Raw genomic sequence first — 12,793 nt, 5'->3', positions numbered from 1 at the left:
CACTTTTGGTGGACCTACATAACTAGTTGTATATCTCTTTCCAGAAGCAATATTGGGTGTTTAATTAGGCATTTATTCATTTTTTTTTTACTCAAAATGATTCTTTTGTAGGAATTAAATAAGAATTCATCCATAAGGAATTTTAATAACAATTATTTTAATTTCTCTTGTAGATTTACCCATATAATGTATGATTGGAAAGAACATGATATGTCACATGACTCTTTTTGTATCACATATTCATATTAGGGTTTTAACGGTGATATAGAAAGTTGCTTTCGTATAACGTAATGCTTTTAATTTGAATTATTCATCGGATCGAACCAGGTCTCAAATGCTAATTTATTTATTTATATAAGGAAAATAATCAAAAATGTCTTTAAATTATTTAAAATTAATTTATTTTATTCCGTTTTATTTTTTATAAAAAATATCCTCCAACCAACTAAGTAGTTCAAAAGTATCATTCGTACTAATTGTTACTCCATTACAAGGAAAAGGGTAACCTGAGCCTATTTCGAATAGTTTAAGGTTAATTTTGGACCATTTTCCCTGTTTATAATATCTTTATGTAATTCAGAATTATGTGAATTTTATTTGTCTACAAAAGTTAAAGAAATTAATATCTAAATTCACATGGAATACTATAATTATTTGTATTTCAATTTTTTTTTTGGTGGGGATAATGAAAATTACACTACCTCAAAAATATAATTAGCGATAATTAATTCTTAATTACCGTTAAATATGTATCTTTAGCGGCAATTAACACTCTATGTATATGTCCCTAAAGCCTTTAGAGATATTGATTGTAATAGCCCTTAACTAATACTGATAAACTTTAACCTTTTTTATTAATGTCAATATATATGCCGCTAAAAGTTATACTCGCCCGCGTATCAAATCCCTCATGAGCTGCATATAAAGAATGTGGCTTACAGAAAGAAAATTCTCCTTGTTATGGAATATATCTACCATGCACCCCTTTTTCTCTCCCTTTTTTTTTTAAAAAAGAAAATTGTGCGGTCGATACTCGCTTGGGATCTAAATTACATAGCACGTAAAAGTTAATCGAAAAGAGAAACACTTTCTATATCAGTTTTATTTTTACGATTCAAATTTAAAATAAGTAATAAAAAGATCAAAAAGAATCTTATTTATTCTACTGCAACACGCATTGATATTGTCTAGCACTTCATTCTAATTTCTAAACTATGGAATATCAATATATAATTTGGTGCGATATGATATTCCCAAGAATTTCGATTCTTCTTACTCCTCTCTAGTGCTTGTCACAATTGTTGGAAATGCTTCCCTCATCTGTTAAATATATATTTTTTATTTTTCTCAAAGTTAGTAACGTGCTACATAAATTAAAAAGAAAAATTAAGATTCAAGACTCAATTAATTAAAGGGGAAAATTCTATAAAAGAACTAAAGTTTAAAGTAGAATTATCATTAATACTTATAGTTTTAGTATTTTCGTATTCCTTGCAATGCATTCGTTCGAAAATTTGAACACTAAGTAATTGTATACGTTCACTTAATTTTATTGTATCGAAACATCTAAACACGATAAATATATCATGCACTCACTCAAATTTAATGCATCAATAAATACAGTAATTATAGATTGTAATTTTGCCATTAATTAATTGTTTGTACTTTGTAGGCAGACCAATTGGGGAGTAAGTGGTAGGGTAATGCAACTATGGAACTTAGCAAAAAGGTGGAAACATACACTGAAATTTTTGGGGAATCATACAATTATATATTTTTCAGATCCCTTCATTGGCATACCCTAAACTGCAATCAGCATTTGTGCTTATTTCCCATGTTATGTGCCTTTTTTTTTTTTAATTTAAAAATAAAACAAAATTTCTTCTTTGGAGAACCCCTTTTACTATTTTCATCTCTAATTTTATTCCTCTAGAAGATCTTATAAAATATATTTTTTTGTCATAATACTTTAGCTCTAAAGGTTTAAAGTTTGATGTATTTAAAACAAGCTTTATGTGACTATGAATAAAATTTTAAATTTTAAAATCTAATACATTTGATTGAACAAATTTTAAAAGTACTCTTTTTATTCACTTTTATTTGTCATTTGCTTTTTCTATAAAATAATAAAAAATTATCTTTTCTTGATACGTTAAAGTTAATGAGTAAAACTGAAAACTTTTTTAGGATGGTGCAAAACCTCACATGAGTTTGTTTACATTGTCTATTCGAAGATTCAATTCAGAAATAACCTCTCTATTATATAAAAATAGGAATAAAGCCGTTATGAACATTTTTCCCTCACTTGTAACTCTTTTGTAGAATTACACGAATTCATAATTATTATTGAACAAATAAAAAAATGAATCGAGTGAATAAATAATATCATATAAATTTGAGAGGATAGTAATTTACCTAATCTTGTATACTGCCCTTTTTTGGATGTGTAAAAAGGTTAGGTTGATTAAATTAATGGTGTTTTTAAGTGAATGTCTTTTCAAATGAAAATCCCACTAGATGAGATAAATAGCAAATAGTTTTATCCTTGCCCTAACCAAACACAAGATAAGGACAAAAAGTTTTAGCAATATTTCCAAGTGTGATTAAATAGTAGTAGCATTATGATTGTAAATGATTTACTACTACTCTTTTAACAAGTGTTAAAATTTACACAAAACAAAGACAACTTGTCTACAAACTGTTTGACTCCACCATTGCCGAAAGGCATCCTCTCATTCACACTAAAGCCTACAAAAAACACCATAAAAAGTAATATTTGTTTTAGTTTATATTTTTTCTTCGATCATTGTATTCAGATCAACTTATGCACGTCTCACGTGTGTGATTTCACACTATCATATGTATTGTATCGTTTTATTCACCAATTCTCATATATAAAATTTCACACTGTATAATTGTACGAAGAAAAGACGTAGTGTTTTTTGCTTTCGCAAACGAAAAAGAAGTATAATTTGATCCACATTAATATATATATACTAGGCTAGCATGTGGCAAATTCCAAGAACACCTATCCCCTACATGACCAATAGTCTATAATGTTCGAAGAGAAGAATTATTGATTTAAAAAAGTACTATTACTATTGCATTGCACGGCTTAAATGCTTTTGCCGTATACATCTCCAGAGTTTGCTGATATGTTTTTTTTAAAAATATGGAGGTTCATGAATCTTATTGTTTTACTATAGACTTATAGACAAACATTAAAAGTTGCATAATTGACAAAGTTATAACTTTTCCATATTACAATCGACTTTTCAAACCCAAAATAATTTAAAATATGTTTTCTTGTTCTTTGTCAGAGTGTACCAAGGAGCGGAGCCAGTCAGGATCAAGATGTTCATTCTTTAAATGAAAAATTACATTGTTTATACATGACTAAAATTATTTTTCATTTTATATTTTAATCGACTCTGACTGAAAATTCTGAATCTGTTACATGTAGATGAACGGACGGCAGAAAATGAGAGTTGGTCATGTCACGCTACTATTTTTGAGGATAATATAAGAGATAATAGTAACAAGAGTATACGGCTTTTACCATACCACGAAAAGAAGATTGAAGGGAAAAAAACATGCGTGCTGACCAAATAAAGTGTAAAAAATGGCCATGACAAATTGACAAAGAAAGAAATAAGTAGGATTCTCATATTCAAATTTGGATCAGTTATTGTTGGGCCATTCAAAGATGCCAATCGTGTGGCATTCAGCTTTTTCTTTTGTGTGTACCAAAGGACGACTGAACCACTGCCGTATAAGCTTTCCAAAGATAAAATGTTTCAAAAATTATACCAGTACGATCAAATCTTTCTATAACAGTCATTTTACTATGACGACGATTATATAAGTATGTTGTAGTAACCAAAACATATTCGTATAAACAGCATTGTTATTGTATTTTAATCTATTGTTGCATGTGATCGATCGCTTTTTTTAATCTTCCAAAATACTAACTCCGTTCAAGTTAATCTTCCACTTTATAATTGATCTTTATCGGATTGATTTGATAGTTTTGTTGCGTTTATAACTCTTTCTCAATCAAGTTTGGACGGAATAGCATGATAAGTAAGTTTTTCTAGTCATTAGTATCTTTGCTTGCGGCAATTGTGACATCTCAGGAAAATCGATGATTGTATCAATGATTTTATGCTAATATAGCTAAGACTTCTTAATTGACTCGTTATAAATAGTCTCAAGGGTATGGAACAAAGATATTTTTTTCAAAATTTTTACCATGTTGTAAAGAATATGAGAAATCAAACACTTGTTTCTATTATATTATATATCAAAATAAAATAAAATTCATCATGTGGTGCAATTGTGGGTAGTGGACCATTCTAAACTAGCACATGCAGACGACGACGACAACCACGATACCGTCTCTCACTTATTATTATTATTATTTTTTTTATTATAAGTGTCACCTAGTGTGGACTTTTGGGGCACCACTAAAGGAGTATTTGTTGTTATTTGTAAGACACAACAATTGTTGCTTTTAGAGCTCTTAGCAATAATATAGTTTGACAAAACTTAGGGTAAAACTTGTCTCCTTTAGAAAACTCACATTCTTTATCAAAGAAGTCTACCTCCAATTGGGAACCTCTAAATTATTAAATCACAAGATAAGAAAACAAAATAATAATAATATCATAAACATATCTCTTTAGTATTGGTCCCACATTGTGTTCTCTCACTCACCCAAACATGTATGTTTCATTGTGGCTTCAATCCAAATCAATGATAAACTTAACAAAGACTATTAAAGATGAACCAAATACCTTTTAGGCCACAACAAGCTGAGATAGAAAGGAACAAAAGATTAGTTTATTGGGAAAAAAAAGGATGAGATAACAAGGCTAATTGCAAACACGTGTAGGATTAAGCTTAAGAAGATGTGGTTTATTAATCTCACAAGTACTTTAATTGCACGTAGCTTTGCTTGAAAAAGAAAAAGAAGCAATTGTGAAGCTTAGTGCGTTTGACATTTCTATGTTATTGAAAGCTAAGAATTTTGACTCATTTTTCCTCTTTAGTTTTAGACTAAAAAGGATTGGTCGGTTTTCAGCTGGGGCTTTAATGATAATGCCTTATAGACTATAGTATAAAATTAGAAAGATAACAAATTAGAGGTGGAGAAAGACAAAGCAGAAAGGGGCAAAAAAGGAGTCCAACAACACATGAGTACAAGGTAAAAAGAGAAAAGATACTAAACTTGTATACAAACCAGAGTCTTTAATGATTTAGTGGGTTTTATAGAGGTCTAACATCTAGAATTTTAAAGTTGCAAATTGGACAGGAAAAAATGATGATGAATTGATAACTAGATATGAGTCATAATACTTGTTAGTAGTTGTTCTCATGAGATATTACTACATCTGAAAAGTTCACATTGATGTATCTAAGCACTAAGCATAATAGTCAAGTCTTACCATTTAAGATATCCCTGTCTTTGTTCAAAACACGCAGCATAATTAGCTAGACAGCTTAGGATAAAAGAAGATAAGTGTTTCTGCTTAACGACGTGCAGTACCTGCAACTAAGTTGGAGAGTTGTTGACTATGAGATCAATCATCATCCATGACATAATCCTTAAATTACTAAGCAGTAAATATTAGCTGGTAGGGGACGTGCCATTTGTTAGGAGCATCGGGCACATTCTGCAATTATGGAGCATTTCATACGGTAAAAACTCTAGAGAGGAAGTTGAATAAATTATTGGAGCTAATTCTAGGTGAGCCAAAGCATCGCGTCACTTCAGTATTGAAAAGACTTTTGTCCCGACTTACTTGATCAACTAAAGTAAAAGACTTGTGTCCTGAATCCAAGACTTTTCACCTTCCACATGCCTAGCTATAATTTCACAAATGAGGCTATAGATTTTTCAGCAAAGATAGGTATACAGACAAATTATTGGAAGCGCAAATGTAGAAGTAAAAAGTTTCATAATGATCATGCTTACTGGAAATGATATATGCTACTCTGGAATCCATTGGATAAGCCAGCAGCAGAGTCAAAGTTAAACAGATGAATTGACCTTGGTCTCTTTGGTGGCAGAATATTCAATCCATATAAGTCCCCTGCAACAAAAATTGGTGGTTGGTTACTCATGATTTCGTTGAAATGTGTTATTTCCTAGGCAAATAAATTGGGATGGTACCTTTATGTTTGTCCATAAAACAAACTAGTCATGAAGATTGTCAGGGCAAATGTACAAAAAAGTCGTAGCGTGAAACAAGTGTAGGGAAAAATCAACTTTTCTTCACCTAAATGAATTATTGACGACCTTATCGACCCCCCAAAAAAGACCACTCAATGTTAATGGATAGCTGATTCCACTACTCTTGAAGACACACCATATCATGTCAGGCCACTTTGAAATACAGGAGCACAACCTTGGCAAACTATAACAGGAAAAAATGCAGTACAACAATGACTTTCGAGAGAAATTGCTGCATCCCATGAAAAGTATGTAAATACAGTAGCTACTATAAACAATTGATAACGTTGTGTTTTAAATTAAAAAGTAAAAGTAATAGTGAGGTTTTACTGATTCCGCTAAAACGTCACTAAAACTAAATAACTGCAGATTCCAACAACATTTATTCACCATTTACTATAGGTTTAAGGTTAGGGAGCTGAGATCAAACAAAGAGCTGGTAAGTTAATGAAGCCTCGTAATATTTAGTTGAAAGGAGAGGTAGAGCACATGGATTACATTTCCCACTTTGCAAGATTTCTTCCTTTCATTCTGATATAAAAGGGTATCAATTGCAAGGTGACAATCTTTATACTTTTGACAGAAAAAGAAATTGAATGAAGCAACTTTCTACTTTTTTTAATGACTGAATCAGAAATTAAGCAACTTCCCATATTACTTTTGCTTCCTTTCACCTGATATTCTCAGTGTTCTGAACATTAGATAGATATCATTGGTATTGGACTGTCCACAGCCCAAATGCAAGTAAAAGATCCAATCAAGTATTAGAAGCCCAATGCAGTTGCAATCAAACTATAAATGCATAGAATTGGACAAGGCAACTTGCCATGCTAAATTAATGAGATAACACTCAACTACCTATTCTTTTACGTAGAGATCCCTCTCCAAACTTGCATGTTCATTTAATTTTCCCGAAGTGTTGTGCTTGAGAGTAAAGGAACACGATCCCTGTGTTACAGTCTTTTCATTTGCTGACTAATTTACTATAATCATTTTCAGTGACAATGATGCCTCAGTGCAAACAACTGTCCTCAAATTTTTACCTTTCTGCCCACCCTTTGCAAACTTCAACCACTAAAAATGAAACAGTTGTAAAAAAGTTAAAAAATTTACTATTGAATTATGTCAGAATTGTTAAGAATCATTTTTGGAGGAACAAAGGTCAAGAATCACGGGAAAGGAGACACAGATTCGAATGTCAATAATCTCATATGAAGCAAAGCCAACCCATAAAAACTGCAGTCTTCATCTGTCATAATAACAGCACATTTATAGCATCAACTTTCCATATAAATTTTAATTTGTTACATTGGAACAAATCATGAATGTTAATTAAAAATAGAAATTGCAAAAAGCATTACCGAAAGATGAGATTTACATTCACTCATTCTAAGTTTCTGCAGATCAACCTCTTTCAGTTCCTCAATATCATCTGCACTGTCTGTGGGAATATCTCCACCACAATAAAGAGTCTGCAAATGCATCAGCTCGGAAAAGATCAACAATGTAAGAAAGTGAACTACAATTTAGCTAAAATAAAAGAATAGGAATCAAAGATTAGAACAAATTGTGACCATTGTAGTTTAAGTGGTATTTTCATGTTGAGGTTTTCAGCATGTTCCTTGGACCACAAAAGGGAAATCTAAGCCATTATTGAGGAACTCTAGAAATAAAGTTTTACTTGCACTTAACACGGTAAATAATTGAACAATTGTCTCAAGGCTATAGCTGATAATCAGCCATGTTATTTCTTATTACTCTCCTTGTGTTATAACGATAACCTCATAACGATAACAGCTTCTAACATAAACTAATCACCTTCTTTCTTTAATGAATAACTCAAGACAGTTTCCCGGCAAAAGAAGGTGTTTAATCTAGCACTAGTAGAATCCATGCCCAACAGACGATACGGGCAGTAGTTTTATTTATGCTTTTAGATAAGTTTAGCAGTTTTCCTCAACGAAATTATATATACCAACTGATACTGATACATACTGTTAGGAGAAATTAACATGTACTAATGCAGTCCTTTGCATGCTATTTCATCTTCAACTTCAATGAACCTTTATCTTAATATATAACCCAAAATAGTTTCTACATTTGTTTCAATCTGCGCAAGAGATGATTTTTGGAAGCTCTTTAATAAAATTATAAGACTTCTCATTTTACTTTAGTTTAAGTGTAACTGATTAGATTCAGTAATATATTAATTCATATAATATCTTCTATCGTGCCAAGTGTAGCTCATTAGAATCATTAATATACTAATTCATATAATATTTTCTATGGTGCAAATTTTACATTAAGTTGAAAGCTTATGCTACTGCACAAATTGACAGTACTCGATAAACTATGCTCAAGTAGATATATTATGTGCATTTAGAACCTCTTGCAACAATCTGAAGGGACAAATGAATAGACTGAAGAAGGTTGTCAAAAGGGTATAGAGAAAAAAATGAGCAGCAAAAGCTGACTTAATTGGAAATCGACCTTGGGACCTAACTCTTAATGCAAAAACAATTATACAAGGCTCAATGAGGGATAATAATGAGCAAGTAATGAAGGATAAATTGTCTAACATGAAGTAAGAAATGAGGGACAGTTAGAGGAACTACTAGGAAGAGACAAGGGACTCGTGTCCCTTGTTACTGAATTTCTTAGCAATGATAGGACAGACATCATCAGCATCAGCCAGCGTCACTAGAAATGGAAGTTCTGAAGTAAGTGCAGAGTCTGATGGGGGTCATCACACCAACTCTTGATCATAGGAATTCCATTATTCACTTGCAATCTGAAAACCTGAAATCAAGAAAGAAAGATGCTTTCAGGTGCAAAAACAAAATGCCTGGATTTCAATGAAAAATAGATACTTCTCTAGGGACATTTTATGATTAACTAAGAAGACCATGTGTTCACACATTTCTGGTTCAAGGGAAAACGACATCCTTCTGAAATGTTATAATTTTAACAAATAATGTGAATATGCTTGTCAACATACAAATAAGTTGCATGACACTCTAAGATACCACATAGAATCTCTATTTCCGTCCCCCCTCCCCCTGAAATCACATGAGCAGATTAGTCAGGTACTTAATCTCCCATCCCCCAGTCCAACATCCAAGAAAACAAGGAAATCCTAAAACAAGTGGATGCTTCTACAAGGATTATTAAAATCATTAAGATATATGCCTAAATGATCAGCTCCTAATATTGTCAAATCTTTAGTGTAACTACCACCTGAGAATATGCATAATTCATGATAAGAGTTGAAATTAGCTTTCCATCTGGATCCAGTATATCCGACAGTAGACTCACGTAGATGCTATAACTGGCAGTAAAAATCACGATTTCAAACATATCTGCAACTTTCTCCATGAATGTCTTGAGATGAGGCCTCTGCTTCATATACACAACGTGTTCTTTCATGCTGAAGGAGACAGGAAGTGCAAAGTATGCATCATCACTGTGCTCCAAAGTAGAATAGACAAGTGTTTCTAGAAACATGAAACCAATATGCAAGACGAGAGTTTACTTATTGGAGTCAATATGTGCCTCCAGTGAGACATTCTCATTTTTTTCCTAAGCGGCGGTTCACACAATCACTTTGACATATTTGAATCAATCTTTGGTGGGTCTTTTGGTGGTAAGAATTCTCTCTCAGATACGTTCTTCCAAGTGAATTTTGTACTTCTTCTTGCCAAAAATAAAAACTATGATTGTTTTTTATGTGTTAAATAGAAATACAAATGCCACATTTAATTAGGCTGCAAGTGTGACTTGTATATGAGTTCAACTATGACACTTGCAAATGTGTCTAACAACTGACCTAGATACCTTAATATTTTTCACTCCACAACGTGACACTGTTTCTAACTTTCTGGTTTTTGTTTTGTGGTGCTAAATAGTATTCTTTAAAAAAAACACCTTCTAGTTTTTTGTTCTGCTTGTAGAATATTTACTTTACTTTGCTTTCTATTTCAGTCCTTCCCAAGAATAAGACCTCCTTCCTGGAATGACCAAAGAACAACTTGCAAAGGAGAGGTTATTCACTGTGCAGCAAATGTTATTTATGTAATTCTGAGCAGGAAACAGTTGATCAGGTATTCTTCCATAGCAGCTTCTCAAGACAATGCTGGGAACTTTTCTTTAACATCATGGGCATATATTTGGTATTACCACAGAAGATCAGCAGCCCTTTGGAAGTTTGGCAGTTTAAAAAGTTAAAGGGGGCTTGAAGCTGATATGCAAGATTATTCAAAATTGCATACTGAAGACAACATGGTTGAAAAGGAACTAGGCATGTTTTGAGTGGAAGAGACTGCAGATACATAGACTCAAAAACAAATGTATCAATCTTATAGTAGTTTTCTTGGTAGGATGGATAAGTATGGGAATTTTGCACTTATTAGGGGAAAATATGTAGTGCGTTTGGAGTTAGAGCTGTAGTTAGGTCCTGTAAAATGATTGTAAGAACAACAACATTATATGGCAACAAATGTTGGGTCTCCAAAAATAACATATCCACATTGTCTAGACTCAAGACTCATATGAATGCGAATAAGATGGATATGCATTCATATCCTAAGATTATAAATTATCACATCCCATAAGAGGTGCAGCAGCATGCAGAGTTTAAAATGATGACGTCATATGAGATGGTATGGTCATGTCCACGAAGAATTTTTATATGCTCATATGAGATGATATAGTCATTTTAATAAAAACGGAAAAGTTAGACCCAAAATCATATAAAAGTTATCTCAAAAGGACTTTTTGTTTTAGCTTAATGGAAGCAAAGCATACATATATGCCACACCACTAGTTGGATTAAGACTTAGTTGTTCCTTTTAACATTTACGATAAATCCAATATTTCATGGGCTTTTTTATCCTTGTTAAAGGCTTGTTGTGATGTAGTCCACGTGCAGGAGTAAGAGTACGATTTAGAGAACATCCACTCGTAGAGAAACCATCATCTTTCTTAAAGACAAATTATTATGTATTACAATAAAATGGACCTGAATGGATCAACATGAAAACAAGAAATTCATATACTAAACTCAACAATTTAGCATTGAGCAATAGTTGTCTGAGTGATTGAAAATAATGTTCTGATTCAGAAATGACTTTTTTTGAAAAGATAGCATTCTATCATAGATTAGTAAACAATTAGTCCTTTACTTTATATTCCCATATGTTAACATTTGAAGCAATTCAGTGAGTAAATAAAAAGAAATAAATGAATCTGTTCGACAAACAATAAAGCACAACGAATACACCAGCACCACTAAAAAGGATCAATCAACTCATCCAAGATCATTGCAATGTGTTTTTCCCACATCTTCATTTTTGTTACCATTGTCAACACTCATCACTCAAAAAACAGTCAAGAATTATCAAACAAACAACTCTGGAATTAGTTAACTGCTAAATATAGAGATCGGACTGATTAATAACTTAAACAAGTTCAAGTGCAGCAGATTTTCTTAACAAGCCAAATGTGACCAGCCAATTAGGTTACAACGATGAACAGATTTTAGGAAGACTGACACATCAGACCCCAGCCAAAGAAAATTAGAAGCTGAGGTCCACCAACAACAAATATTTAATAACCTATAGATCAACAGACTGATAGTAATAGAGAAATAGAATGTAAACAACCAAAGTTAGGTATCTATGCAACATTGAGAACAGATATAATACATAAAAATCAACTCACAGCTCCCCAATGTATCATGGTTTCCTCCAATGAATAAAGTTGGAAAGGCTGGCAACTGCAACTTCTTCTCCTGAGAAATACTTCCACGAAGAATTCACGATCCCATATGAGGTGACACATTTAAACGTATTCAGATCCTTCTCATTCATAACAACCTGCTTGCACGATGAAAAAGGCTCAACTTATATCAATCCAGAAGACAATATAAGAACATAAGATGCATAATTATTGTTACTGATGAGACCAAACGACAGTCCGGTGCACTACACTCCCAAAACTTCAAAGCCAAATTAACTATTTGAGTATAACTGAGCAGTATATATGATCAAAATGATACGAATCACAAATTTGCTAGAGAACTCATTGAGAAATATCTATTACGGAGAATCAAATGGAAAATTGTAAGACGCATTCGAATCCTCCTTACTAGCGAAAAGGAAAAGGAAAGGCCATCATTAAAAAATGATACATTTACATATAAATACAGATGGATTGCAACGAGAGAATTTTGATGAGAGAAAAATTGCTCCTTACGGCGGCGCTAGTCGAATTCTCACTTCTGCTAGTAGTTCCGCTTTGTCACCGGGCAGGGAATTGTGGTACGCGACGGAATAGAGTCGTCGACTAGTTGTCCGGCAGCAGATGGCGGGCACGTCTGGACCTGAGACTTATCACAATTCACATCATTACGTGGGATTAGGATATTTAGTTTATCAAAATATAATTAACAATAATTAGTTATTGTAAATTTTAGAATTATTCATTATAAATTTTACTATAATTTTTTCTTCGTTTTTAAACAAAAAAGTATATCCTATTGATAAATCTTAAAATTTTATT

The 12,793-nt window shown here is 32.4% G+C and overlaps 1 long non-coding RNA gene across 4 annotated transcripts; it reads right to left on the bottom strand.

Annotated features, from left to right (window-relative positions):
- Positions 1 to 4,641: 4,641 nt before the first annotated feature.
- On the bottom strand, positions 4,642 to 12,720 carry LOC104647161 (uncharacterized). Of its 4 annotated transcripts, XR_011220897.1 has the most exons (8): positions 12,488 to 12,720; positions 11,954 to 12,108; positions 7,614 to 9,034; positions 5,978 to 6,095; positions 5,805 to 5,888; positions 5,650 to 5,675; positions 5,448 to 5,548; positions 4,642 to 4,814 (listed from the first exon to the last, which is right to left on the bottom strand). It is a non-coding gene; the product is annotated as an uncharacterized lncRNA (long non-coding RNA). The 4 variants fall into 4 exon arrangements; XR_011220896.1 differs by lacking the exon at positions 5,448 to 5,548 and having other exon boundaries at positions 5,549 to 5,675; XR_011220898.1 differs by lacking the exon at positions 4,642 to 4,814 and having other exon boundaries at positions 5,307 to 5,548.
- Positions 12,721 to 12,793: the final 73 nt, after the last annotated feature.

The sequence above is a fragment of the Solanum lycopersicum genome, chromosome 4 (assembly GCF_036512215.1).
Source record: "Solanum lycopersicum chromosome 4, SLM_r2.1".
In the NCBI taxonomy this organism is placed as follows: Eukaryota; Viridiplantae; Streptophyta; class Magnoliopsida; order Solanales; family Solanaceae; genus Solanum; species Solanum lycopersicum.
This window is presented reverse-complemented; position numbering and strand designations above follow the sequence as displayed.